This window comes from Staurois parvus, unplaced genomic scaffold, assembly GCF_062004578.1.
Source record: "Staurois parvus isolate SC_StPar_1 unplaced genomic scaffold, SC_StPar_1.0 ptg001008l, whole genome shotgun sequence".
NCBI lineage: Eukaryota > Metazoa > Chordata > Amphibia > Anura > Ranidae > Staurois > Staurois parvus.
This window is the reverse complement of record NW_028318804.1, coordinates 1,159,704-1,173,040: the sequence shown is the minus strand read 5'-3', so window position 1 is coordinate 1,173,040 and position 13,337 is coordinate 1,159,704. Positions and strand designations below refer to the sequence as shown.

The 13,337-nt window shown below is 43.3% G+C and overlaps 1 protein-coding gene across 5 annotated transcripts in view; it reads left to right on the top strand.

Moving 5' to 3' along the window:
• Nucleotides 1-13,337, top strand: part of LOC149441274 (uncharacterized) — an 81,465-nt gene that overhangs the window by 39,127 nt on the left and 29,001 nt on the right. The gene's annotated exons all lie outside the window — the stretch shown is intronic.

Genomic DNA, 13,337 nt, shown 5'->3' with positions numbered 1-13,337 from the left:
CTGGAATACTAGTCAGTACCAGGGTGCAAAAGTGTATTTTCTTTGGAAGAATAAATCACCTCCAATGCTGGGTGTCTTACGTGTGTGGATATTGCTGCGTTATTGAAAACTATTAGAATAGTTTTTCACATTTTAGAATGGGGTGCCTCAAGATTCTCCATAATTTTAAAGGGTGCCTTAAGTGAAAACAGGTTGAGAAACCCTGCATTACACATTGGTTATATGTTAATACATACTGGGTTCATTATTATAATGTTACAATTGCAGGGGCAGACTGACAACTCATGGGGCCCTCGGGCAATAGGGGATCATGGGGCCCCTGTATCCTTGCCTAAACTCAAAAAAGCCTATGAACAAGGTACCAGGGGCATCTCATGGGGCCCCCTACTGACCCCGGGCCCTCGGGCAGTGCCCGAGTTTCCAAATGGTCAGTCCGCCCCTGGTACAGAGTACATTCCAGACAACCCTAAACCCCTTGGACAGTTTAACTTCTTGTCTGTGGATCGGTTGATATTGTACAATCCCTCTTTGAATGATCACACCAATGTTAATTGAGTTCTTTTTTTCAGGAGGGGGGGGGGGAGTGTAATCATCACTGCAGGGTAGTCCATAGAGTCATTATGGGTGGTCTGATGATCTTAAGGCAATGTGTCCCTCTGAATTGTGGGCTGTCTTCCCTGTAGAATGATCTGCAGGTAACTTGTGTTTGTGTAGGAGAGGATCAAGAGACGAATCAACGTTTCCTCCTCTCAGCTCAGCAGAGCACAGGAAACGTATGAAACTTTCACAAGTCTCTCTGGCCAGCAGTTCTCCTTTCTTATTTCTCTTATGAGAGCGATGTGTATGGAAAGACCTCCTGCATGAAGTGCCAGCATGGTGGACTTCTTTACTCGAGCCTCCCGGAGGTTGAGGAGGAGAGGGCTCAGCCTTCCCAGCACCCCAGAGGTACAGATTAGAGGGTGGCGACTGGAAGTCATTGTGTCCTCTTCCTGCAACACCAACAGACTGTGTTGCAGGTGATAGGAGAGTGTATTGTGGAGCCTGGGGGTGGGTTCACTTCTTTTTGGCTTGGGCAGACTCCTATTATCTCTGAATTTGATATTGGCCCCTCTATACAGACTGGAATGGGAACTGAAGGGTTACTTCTCCCATCTTTTGATAGCAGTCCCTCTGTACTGGCTGAAAGGGATACTGAAAGAAGAACAACTGGCCAGAGTGACTTGTGATACTGGCCCCTTCTGATACCAGACCTCAACACTGGCTGAAATAGGAACTAAGGGGGTCACGACCCCCCATTTTTGATACTGGCCACTCTACACTGGCTGAAAGGGGAACTTGAGGGAGCCATTGCCCCCATTCTTCTGAGACCAGCTGAAGGAGGAACTGCAGCATCACTGCCCCTGTCTTCTAATACTGGCCTTTCTATACAAGATGAAAGGGGGGACTGAGGGGTCTGAAGGTAATTATTCAAGTCTCCTTTAAAAGAGGAACTTAAGCAGGAGGTACCATCCTCCCTATACAACTGCCTCCCATCTTCTGCTTCTAGTCCTTCTGTACAGGCTTAAATGGAGGACTGGGAGGTTAATGCCCCCCATCTTCTGATACAGGCCCCTCTATACAAACTGGAAGGGGAACTGGCAGTCAGTGCCTCTCATCTTTTGATATCAGCCCCTCTATACAGGCTAGAAGGGGGACTAGAGGGGTCAATGCCCCCCATTTTCTGCTATTCCCCAAAATGGAAACTTTATGATGCCAGCCCATGTATAGAGGCTGGGTAGAGAGGGATCACTGCCTGCTATCTTCTGATTTAAGTCCTTCTATACAGGCTGGATGAGGGGGACTGAGAAGGCAATGCCCCCCTCTTCTGAGACAGGTCCCTCTATACAAGCTGGAAGGGGGACTGGGGGTCAATGTTCCCATCACCTGATACTGTCCTCTCTATACAGGCTAGAAGGGGGACTGAGGGGTCAATGTCCCAATTTCCTGATGCTGACTCTCTTTATACTGGCTTGAGGTGCAAAAAAGTGGCCCTAAGCCACAGTATGATGTCAGACTGCTGGGAAATGTAGCTAATTGGTATACTTGGATTCTGCAAAAGCATTTGACACAGTTCCCTACACATGGCTAATGTGTAAGGTAAAGTCTACGGCTTGGAAAAATCTGTATGTAAATGGATAGAAAACTGGCTAAAAGATCATATTCAAAGAGTAGTGGTTAATGATTCATACTCTGAATGGTCTAGGGTTGTCAGTGGTGTACCCCAAGGTTCAGTGTCGGGACTCTTACTTTTTAATATATATTTATAAATGATATAGGGCCTGGGATTATAAATCCCATTTCAGTCTTTGCAGATACCACCAAGCTGTGCCGTGGAATAACGTCCTTACAGGATGTCTCCAATTTACAAGCCGACCTCAATGCTCTGTGTAATTGGGCAACTATGTGGGAAATGAGGATTAATGTTGATAAATGTAAGGTTCTGCACTTGGGGGCTAAGAATTTGCATGTATCATACATACTGGGGGGGGGGGGTACAACTGGGGGAATCAATGGTGGAGAAGGATCTGGGGGTTCTGGTATATCACAAGCTTAATAATGGCAGCAATGCCAAGCTGAAGCTTCTATAGCGAGCAAAATCCTCTCTTGTATTAATAGAAGTATAGACTCCAGAGAGAGAGATATCATTTCCCCCGGTACAAATCATTAGTAAGACCTCATCTGGAATATGCAGTTCAGTTGTGGGCACCAATTCACAAAAAAAATTGGGGAACTGGAGAAAGTACAGAGAAGGGCAACCAAACTGATAAGAGGCATGGAGGAGATCAGCTATGAGGAAAGATTAGAGGAACTGAATTTATTCTCTCTTGAGAAGAGGAGATTAAGGGGGGATATGATCACCATGTATAATACATAAGGGGGAATATGATCTCCATGTATAATACATAAGGGGGGATATGATCTCCATGTATAATACATAAGTGGGGATATGATCACCATGTATAATACATAAGGGGGGATATGATCTCCATGTATAATACATAAGGGGGGATATGATCTCCATGTATAATACATAAGGGGGGATATGATCTCCATGTATTATACATAAGGGGGGATATGATCTCCATGTATAATACATAAGGGGGGATATGATCTCCATGTATAATACATAAGGGGGGATGTGATCACCATGTATAATACATAAGGGGGGGATATGATCACCATGTATAATACATAAGGGGGGATATGATCTCCATGTATAATACATAAGGGGGTATGTGATCACCATGTATAACACATAAGGGGGGATATGATCATCATGTGTAATACATAAGGGGGTATGTGATCACCATGTATAATACATAAGGGGTGATAGGGTCTCCATGTATAATACATAAGGGGGGATATGATCTCCATGTATAATACAAAAGGGGGATATGATCTCCATGTATAATACATAAGGGGGGGATATGATCTCCATATATAATACATAAGGGGGATATGATCTCCATGTATAATACATAAGGGGGGATATGATCTCCATGTATAATACATAACGGGGATATGATCACCGTGTATAATACATAAGGGGGATATGATCTCCATGTATAATACATAAGGGGGGATATGATCACCATGTATAATACATAAGGGGGGGATATGATCTCCATGTATAATACATAAGGGGGGATATGATCACCATGTATAATACATAAGGGAGGATATGATCTCCATGTATAATACATAAGGGGGGATATGATCACCATGTATAATACATAAGGGGGGGATATGATCTCCATGTATAAATACATCATTTTTCATATAGTGAACTCAGTGTAGAGTTATTCGCCCTGAAGCCATTACTATGTAATCGCATTTCTGCTGTGTGCCCATTTATGTTTTTTTGTCTTTTTTTCTTTTTACTAGTGTTTGTTCCAATATGATTGATGTTGGGTGGGGTTGCTGTCACATAGTCTAATCTCACCAATAGGTCTATGAATGTTGTGGTAGAATATAACAGTAGGTGATTGTTAGCTGTAGAAGCTATACAATGGTAAAAGTATGTGGTCACAGGAGGAGAGAGAGGTATGTGGTGAGGTGAGGAGGGGTCAAAAAGTATGCAGTTAAAAGTGCCAGAAAATGAGAAAGGCCACAATTTGGCAGTTTACTCATTTTGAATCCAAGTTCTTCGTGTTTCCATTTCAATAATATTCCCACAAGTGGAGAGTCCAGCAGAAAATAAAAAAAGGTTCACATTCAGGGTAGAAATAATAAAAAAAGGGGGTAGAAATTCTGGTCTCTGGACACCTCTGGAGCTGGGACAATTATAAGTGCAGCAGTCTGTAGTTACACCCTGGGCCCCCCAACACTCTACATAGATGACAAGCCTGGACTTCATGCCACGTATCTTTGACTCCATCCCACCTCATAGAAGTCATCCGTCAGGTCCTTACTATGTTTCCACCTGACAGGAGACCTTGTAGAAGATGCGGCACTTCCACCTGTGAGGAAATATTATAATTATGGGAGGGAAGTTTATCATTTGCACATTTATTCTATTAGCATTTCAGGAAGAATGTAGGCAGCATGTGAAATCCCTACAGGAATGAAATGACAAGAAAATGATTCCATGTGCTGATGGATCTAGCAGGACGACTTCTACCCATTAGACTTCATTCCATTCTGCTGGGGCTGCTGGTAACTGAGATCTGCCTTGTTGTGTCATGATCTGACAGCAGATCTGATCTGTATCTGATGTCCGACAAGGTGACTCGATACTGATATCCTGGTCATAGGCAACCAGTCCTATTAAAAGTTTTATCTGTACTGAAGAATGTTATGCGAAATTTATGCCAAATCAAACCCAATCTAACTGTGTGTGTGCTGGACTTATACAGAAACTGCATGGGATCATTTATGTGGGGAAGTTTTCTGCCCTCTCCAGATCAGATTGCTCATGTGTTGTACGCCCAGTCTGTATGTCATTTGTATGATGATGTGATTGTATCCCCGGTCTATATTCTATGATTGTATGATGATGTGATTGTATCCCCGGTCTATATTCTATGATGATGTGATTGTATACCTGGTCTATATTCTATGATTGCATGATGATGTGATTGTATCCCCGGTCTATATTCTGATTGTATGATGATGTGATTGTATCCCCGGTCTATATTCTATGACGATGTGATTGTACCCCTAGTCTATATTCTATGATTGTATGATGATGTGATTGTATCCCCGGTCTATATTCTATGATAATGTGATTGCACCCCTGATCTATATTCTATGATTGTATGATGATGTGATTGTACCTCCGGTCTATATTCTATAACTGTATGATGATGTGATTGTATGTGTGGTCTATATTCTATAATTGTGCATTTATGTAATTGAATGCCTGGTCTACGTCATATGATTGTATGATGATAGTTTGTATCAAGGAAAACACCATGATGTGGGCTCTTGGATGGACCTGGGGGCCAGCCTCCTTCCCACCGACTATGGACCCAGGTCTAAGGAGACCCCTGTCTTGGGGTTACAAGAACCTTGTCACAGATTGTATCCCTGGTGTATGTTCTATGATTGTATGATGTTGGATTGCATGCCTGGTTTATGTTTTATCATTGTATTATGATGTGATTGTATCCAAAGTCTATGATCTACGTTGATGGATTGTTTCCCCGGTCTATGATTGTATGATGATGTGATTGTATCCCTGGTATATATCCTATGTATGATGATGTGATTGTATCTCCCGCTCTGCTGTATAGTCTATGATTGTATGATGATGGATTGCATCCCTGATCTATGTCCTTGTCCTTTTGTTGTATGATGATGGATTGTATCTCTGATCTATATTCTATGATGATGGATTGTATCCCTGATCTATATTCTTTGATGATGTGATTGTATCCCCATCTATGTCCTATAATTGTATGATGATGGATTATATCCTCAGTCTATGTACTATGATTGCATGATGATATGATTGTAACCCTGGTATGGCTTCTATGATTGTATGATAACATGACTGTGGCCCTAGCCTTTGTTTAATGACTGTAACCCCAGTCTATGTTCTATGATTGTATGATGAAGTTATTGTATCCCCCATCTATCTTCGATTGTATGATGATGTAGTTTAATCTCCTGTACTATGTTGCTTGATTGTATGATGGATTGTATCCATCGCCTATGTTCTGTGATTGTATGATGAAGTGACTGTATCCCCCATTTGTATCCTATGATTGTATGATGATGGATTGTATCCATGACCTATGTTCTATGATTGTATGATGAAGTGACTGTATCCCCCATTTGTATCCTATGATTGTATGATGATGGATTGTATCCATGACCTATGTTCTATGATTGTATGATGAAGTGATTGTATCCCCTGTCCATGTTCTATGATTGTATGATGATGGCTTGTATCCATCGCCTATGTTCTATGATTGTATGATGATGGATTGTATCCCTGGCCTATGTTCTATGATTGTATGATGAAGTGACTGTATCCCCCATCTGTATCCTATGATTGTATGATGATGGATTGTATCCATGACCTATGTTCTGTGATTGTATCCCCTGTCCATGTTCTATGATTGATGATCGCCTATGTTTTTGATTGTATCATGAAGTGATTGTATCCTCTGTTCGTGTTCTATGATTGATGATCGCCTTTGTTTTTGATTGTATCATGAAGTGATTGTATCCTCTGTTCGTGTTCTATGATTGATGATCGCCTTTGTTTTTGATTGTATCATGAAGTGATTGTATCCTCTGTTTGTGTTCTATGATTGTATGATGATGGATTGTATCCCTGGCCTATGTTCTATGATTGTGTGATGACGTGACTGTATCCTCCATCTGTATCCTATGATTGTATGATGATCAATTGTATCCATGGCCTATATTCTATGATTGTATGATGACGTGACTGTATCCACCATCTATATCCTATGATTGTATGATGATGGATTGTATCCATGGCCTATGTTCTGTGATTGTATGATGAAGTGATTGTATCCCCTGTCCGTGTTCTATGATTGTATGATGATGGATTGTATCCATGGCCTATGTTCTATGATTGTATGATGAAATGATTGTATCCCCTGTGCGCGTTCTATGATTGTATGATTCTGGATTGTGTCCTTAGCCTATTTTCTATGATTGCACGATGACCTGATTGTATCCCCCATCTATGTCTTATGATTGTGTGATGATGCATTGTGGCCCCGGTCTATGTCCTATGATTGTATGATGTGATTATAACCCTGGTCTGGTTTCTATGATTGTATGATAACGTTTTTGTGGCCCTAGCCTTTTATTGATGATTGTATTGTTACCTAGTGCTGTGTGTTAGTTTTGTGGTCATATTGTATGATATGATTGCACTGTGTGTGGATTATATCAGTGTTTCTAAACTTTTCTCCAGTCAAGCCACCCTTTAAAATTATGAACATTTTCAAGGCACCCCTAGTAGTTTTACATATCTCAGCAGCATCCACACATGCAGGACACCCAACATTAGAGGAGGTTTATTCTCATAAAGCAAATACACTCTTGCACGCTGGTACTGACTAGTTTTCCATCATTTGTTCTCCCTCATTTTCTCTTGAGCACACAGCTAACATGAACCCAGTGTTGACAGAGAGGGGTGAGTGGTCAAACATAGATGCTGTGCAGGTACCAGATGTCCTCCTCGTCAACCGATGAAGTCAGCAGTTGTCAGGACGCTGGTGGCTGGCCCACCCGGTGCCCAAGGTGGCAATGTTGCACAATGAAAACCTCCAACCTATCCTTCCAGCCCCAAGTCCAATCTTTAACAAACTCGTGCAGACTCCACCTCCGCAACATCGCCAAAATCCGCACGTTCCTAACCCCAGAAACCACTAAACAGCTCATCCACTCCCTCATCATATCACGACTCGACTACTGCAACTCCCTCCTCACTGGCCTGCCTCGCCGCTGGCTATCCCCGCTTCAGTCGATCCTGAATACGGCTGCCAGACTCATTCACCTTACCAACCGCTCCATCTCCGCCACCCCCCTCTGCCAATCCCTCCACTGGCTTCCGATTGCGCAACGGATCAAATTCAAAATCCTAACACTGACGTACAAAGCTGTCCACCATACTGCCCCGAACTACATCACTGACCTAATATCCAAGTACCACCCAACACGCACACTCCGCTCCTCACAAGACCTCCTTCTCTCTAGTTCCCTGGTCTCCTCCTCCCATGCCCACCTCCAGGACTTCTCCAGGGTGTCACCCATCCTCTGGAACTCCCTGCCCCAACCCATCAGATTATCACCTACTCTCCTCTCCTTTAGGCGCACCCTGAAAACCTATCTCTTCAGGGAAGCCTACCCCACCCCCCTGCTAACTTGCCAACCTCCTCCACTCTTCCTACCACCCCATCCCCCACAGCTATCTCCTCCTGTGCCACCATCCCCTCTCTCCTAGATTGTAAGCTCGAAAGAGCAGGGCCCTCGATCCCCTCATGTTTTGCATTGTATTGGTATTGTTCTGTCACATGTTCTGTCCCCCTTTGTAATGTACAGCGCTGAGCGAACCATTGGCGCTTTATAAATACTGTATAATAATAATAATATTGTTTTACATTCCAAAAAGTCAGGCTTGATCCTCCCATTGGCTTGTACACAGGTTTTGGGCTATTGGGGGTCCTTTTCAGGCATTTTGTCAAGGCACCCCTGAAGAACTCAGAAGGCACCCCAGGGTGAATAGGCACCCTGGTTGAAAAATGCTTTATATGATGATGTGATTGTGAGGAACAGAAAGCTTCTTCTGGATTCTCATGTTGTGTAGATGTCCATAGAGGTGTAGTAAGTACGGTGTGCATACTCTCCAGTAATATTGCCCTCTTTCCTGTGGCACCTTTCAATGTATTGCACAGTGTGTGTGAGGGTAGGTTATGTTGTAAATGTGCGGTTGTTGCAGGAAACATTATTGAGAAGTTCCCAATTTCACAAGAACTCAATTAAATTCCTGTAGAGCTGTGTAAGGAGTAATGTGCTGCAGCGCATTGTACTGAGAGGTAATGAGCTGCAATGCAGGTTATGGAGGTATAATGTGATGTAGTCTATGGAGAAGTAATATGCTGCAGTGTATTAAAGTGAAGGGAAACCAAACTGATAAGAGGCATGGAGGAGCTCAGCTATGAGGAAAGATTAGAGGAACTGAATTTATTCTCTCTTGAGAAGAGGAGATTAAGGGGGGATATGATCACCATGTATAATACATAAGGGGGATATGATCACCATGTATAATACATAAGGGGGGGATATGATCTCCATGTATAATACATAAGGGGGGATATGATCGCCATGTATAATACATAAGGGGGGATATGATCACCATGTATAATACATAAGGGGGGATATGATCTCCATGTATAATACATAAGGGGGGATATGATCTCCATGTATAATACATAAGGGGGGATATGATCTCCATGTATAATACATAAGGGGGGATATGATCTCCATGTATAATACATAAGGGGGATATGATCTCCATGTATAATACATAAGGGGGGATATGATCTCCATGTATAATACATAAGGGGGGATATGATCTCCATGTATAAATACATCAGTGGTTCATATAGTGAACTCGGTGTAGAGCTATTCACCATGAGGTCATCACAGAGGACAAGGGGGCGCTCTTTATTTCTGGAGGAAAAGAAATTTAATCTCCAAACACGGAAAGGTTTCTTCACAGTGAGAGCTGTGAAAATGTGGAATAGATTTCCTCAAGAGTTGGTTGTGGCCAGCTCAGTGGATTGCTGTAGGAAAGTCCTGGATTCTTTCTTGGTTACACAGAATATACCTGGAAACTAAAATTTATAAGTAAAGTTGATCCAGGGAATATCCGATTGTCTTTGCCTCTCCCTGCAGGAGCAAATTGGATCATGCTTTGCGGGGGGTTTTTTTGCCTTCCTCTGGATCAACTGTGGGTATAGGATTATAGCTTTTTTTTTTTAATGGTTGAACTGGATGGACTTTTGTCTTTTTTCAGCCAGACTAACTATATAGTAATGACCTGCTGTATTAGAGTGTAAAGGGGTTTAATGAGCTGCAGTGCAGTGTATGGAGGAGTGAACACATATAAGTGCTCCTCCAAAAAAATAAGTGCAGTGAATAAATCTTGTATGAAGGCACAATGACCTGCAGTTTATGGAGGAGTGATGTGTTGTAATGCAGTGTATGGAGGAGTAATGAGTTGCAGAACAATGTATGGAGGAGAAATGAGGTGCATTGCAGTGTATGGAGTCATGATGTGCTGTAATATACGGTATGAAGGAGTACCATGCTGTGGTGCAGTGTATGGGGGAGTAAGGAGCTGTAGTGTGGTGTATGGAGGTGCAATGTGCTGTAGGGTATGGATGAGTACTATGCTGTGGTGCAGTCAGGGGCAGACTGACAACTCATGGGGCCCCCGGGCAATAGGGGATCATGGGGCCCCTGTGTCCTTGCCCAAACTCAAAAAAGCCTATGAAAAAGGTACCAGGGGCATTTCATGGGGCCCCCTACTGACCCCGGGCCCTCAGGCAGTGCCCGAGTTTCCAAATGGTCAGTCCGCCCCTGGGTGCAGTGTATGGATTAATGAGCTGTAGTGTAATGTATGGAGACATAATGATCAGCAGTGTCTGGAACTGTGTTGTGCTGCAATGCAGGAGTAACATGCTGTGGTGCAGCATGTGGAGGAGTAAAATGCTGTGTTTGGAGGTGTAATGTGCTGCAGTATGCACTGTGGTGTATGGAGGTGCAATGTGCTGCAGTGTATGAGGTGTAATGTGCTGCAGTATGCACTGTGGTGTATGGAGGTGCAATGTGCTGCAGTATGCACTGTGGTGTATGGAGATGCAATGTGCTGCACTGCAGTGTATGAGGTGTAATGCTCTGCAGTATGCACTGGGGTGTATAGAGGTGCAATGTGCTGCACTGCAGTGTATGAGGTGTAATACTCTGCAGTATGCACTGTGGTGTATAGAGGTGCAATGTGCTGCATTGCAGTGTATGAGGTGTAATGCTCTGCAGTATGCACTGTGTTTTATGGAGGTGCAATGTGCTGCACTGCAGTGTATTTGGTGTAATGCTCTGCACTATGCACTGTGTTTTATGGAGGTGCAATGTGCTGCACTGCAGTGTATTTGGTGTAATGCTCTGCAGTATGCACTGTGTTTTATGGAGGTGCAATGTGCTGCACTGCAGTGTATTTGGTGTAATGCTCTGCAGTATGCACTGTGTTTTATGGAGGTGCAATGTGCTGCACTGCAGTGTATTTGGTGTAATGCTCTGCAGTATGCACTGTGTTTTATGGAGGTGCAATGTGCTGCACTGCAGTGTATTTGGTGTAATGCTCTGCAGTATGCACTGTGGCATTCTCCCGCTACACCCATAGAGATGTCTGTCGGTTCACACTGCCAGCGCGGGATCTGTGTTTGGGGCTGTGTGTGGTTCTGCTATTAGATATCCTGTTTGCAGTGACAGGAAGGTGCTTGTGGCTTCTTAGTTTAGCTGCGATGCTTCTGCCCTGCAGAAAAGTGTCTGGTCTCTGTGTGTTTTCCCTTGTCAGCAGTCTGTCTGTGTTGGGGCACATTAGGAGATCCGATAGAATGATCACCAGATCTCTGAATGGCCATACACAGCAATCAGCGCCAATGTGGTGGGATCAGGAGGCTCCTGGCTCTAGAGATACACCTATGTACTCGGAAATCCTTACATCTTTTTTGATAAGGGAAAGTTCCAATGCAGCTAATTCTTGGAGGTATCTGTAGGTAATGGACAGACAATTCTGCAGTCATGCACTTTAGACCATGAAATCAGACCAACTTTTATTGGTTTCACCAACTTTCCCTGTTGTGTAAAATAGCGTGAAGTCTGGCAAGAAAAAGTACCGATACACTGAATTATCTGCCCGAAAAAGACTTTTGCTGTGTCACAAGCCATACCGATATCTTAGAGTTAATGCCGTATAAAGACAGTGGGGGCCCAGCAGAGGAGTGATGGGGTTTCTACAGCCCAGAGACCCAACACAGAAATTATAATGAGGTCTCTGTTATCAGGAGGCCCAGTACAGGAAAAATGGGGTCTCTGCTGTGTAGAGGTCCAACACAGTAATAAAGGGGTCTCTTGTAACTAGGGGCCCATTACAGGAATAGGATCTCTGGAATCTGGAGGCCCAACACAGGAATGTCTGGTAACAGGGGTGTCTGGTATTTGGCAGTCCGGTACCAGTTCTCTGGTATTTTGTGACCTAGAGCATAAATAATGGGGTCTCTTCTAACTAGGGGCCCATTATAGGAATAGGATCTCTGGAATCCTCAGGCCCAGCACAGGAATGTCTGGTGTCATGGATGGCTGGTATTTAGCAGTCCGGTACCAGTTCTTTGGTATTTGGTGACCTAGAGCATAAATATTGGGGTCTCTTGTAACTAGGGGCCCATTACAGGAATAGGATCTCTGGAATCTGGAGGCCCAGCACAGGAATGTCTTGTGTCAGGGGTGTCTGGTATTTGGCAGTCCGGTACCAGTTCTCTGGTATTTGGTGGCCTAGAGCATAAATAATGGAGTCTCTGCTATTTAGAGGTCCAACGCAGGTGTCTCAGGTATCTGGATTAGGCCAAGAAAGTCAATAATAGGAGTCTCCTGTTTTCCAACACAGGAATAAATGCCTCTGGTATCAGGAGGGCTCACTACGGGAATAAGGGAACTCTGGTATCTGGAGGCTCAGTATGTGAATAATGGGGTCCCATATCTGGGGGTCCATTATAGGTATAATAGGATTTCTAGTATCTGGTGGCCAGGAACCTAAATGAATCTATGGTATCTGGTGGCCCAGTACAGAGATAATGAGATATTCAATAGTTGGTGGCCCAGTACAGAGATAATGAGATATTCAATAGTTGGTGGCCCAGTACAGAGATAATGAGATATTCAATAGTTGGTGGTCCAGTACAGAGATAATGAGATCTTCGATAGTTGGTGGCCCAGTAGATTAATCATGGATCTCTAGTAGCTTGCCCAGGATTTTTAGCCAAGAAAACATAACACAAATTATGAGCGAGAGATAGCTCATACCTCAATGCTAAGGCAACAAATGCATTTCATTGAGAATGAAGGGGAGGATAAAGGTTCTGCATACCATTCTACTCCCACACATTTGGTTTTTAAGATGTAAGAAGGCCAACAGCTTCCACTACACACTAAACATGTTCTACAAGGATATTTATTGATGTGACTGATGGTGAAATAATATTTTTTTATATTTGGCTTTTTGTTGTATCGTTCATTCACTTTCATATTTA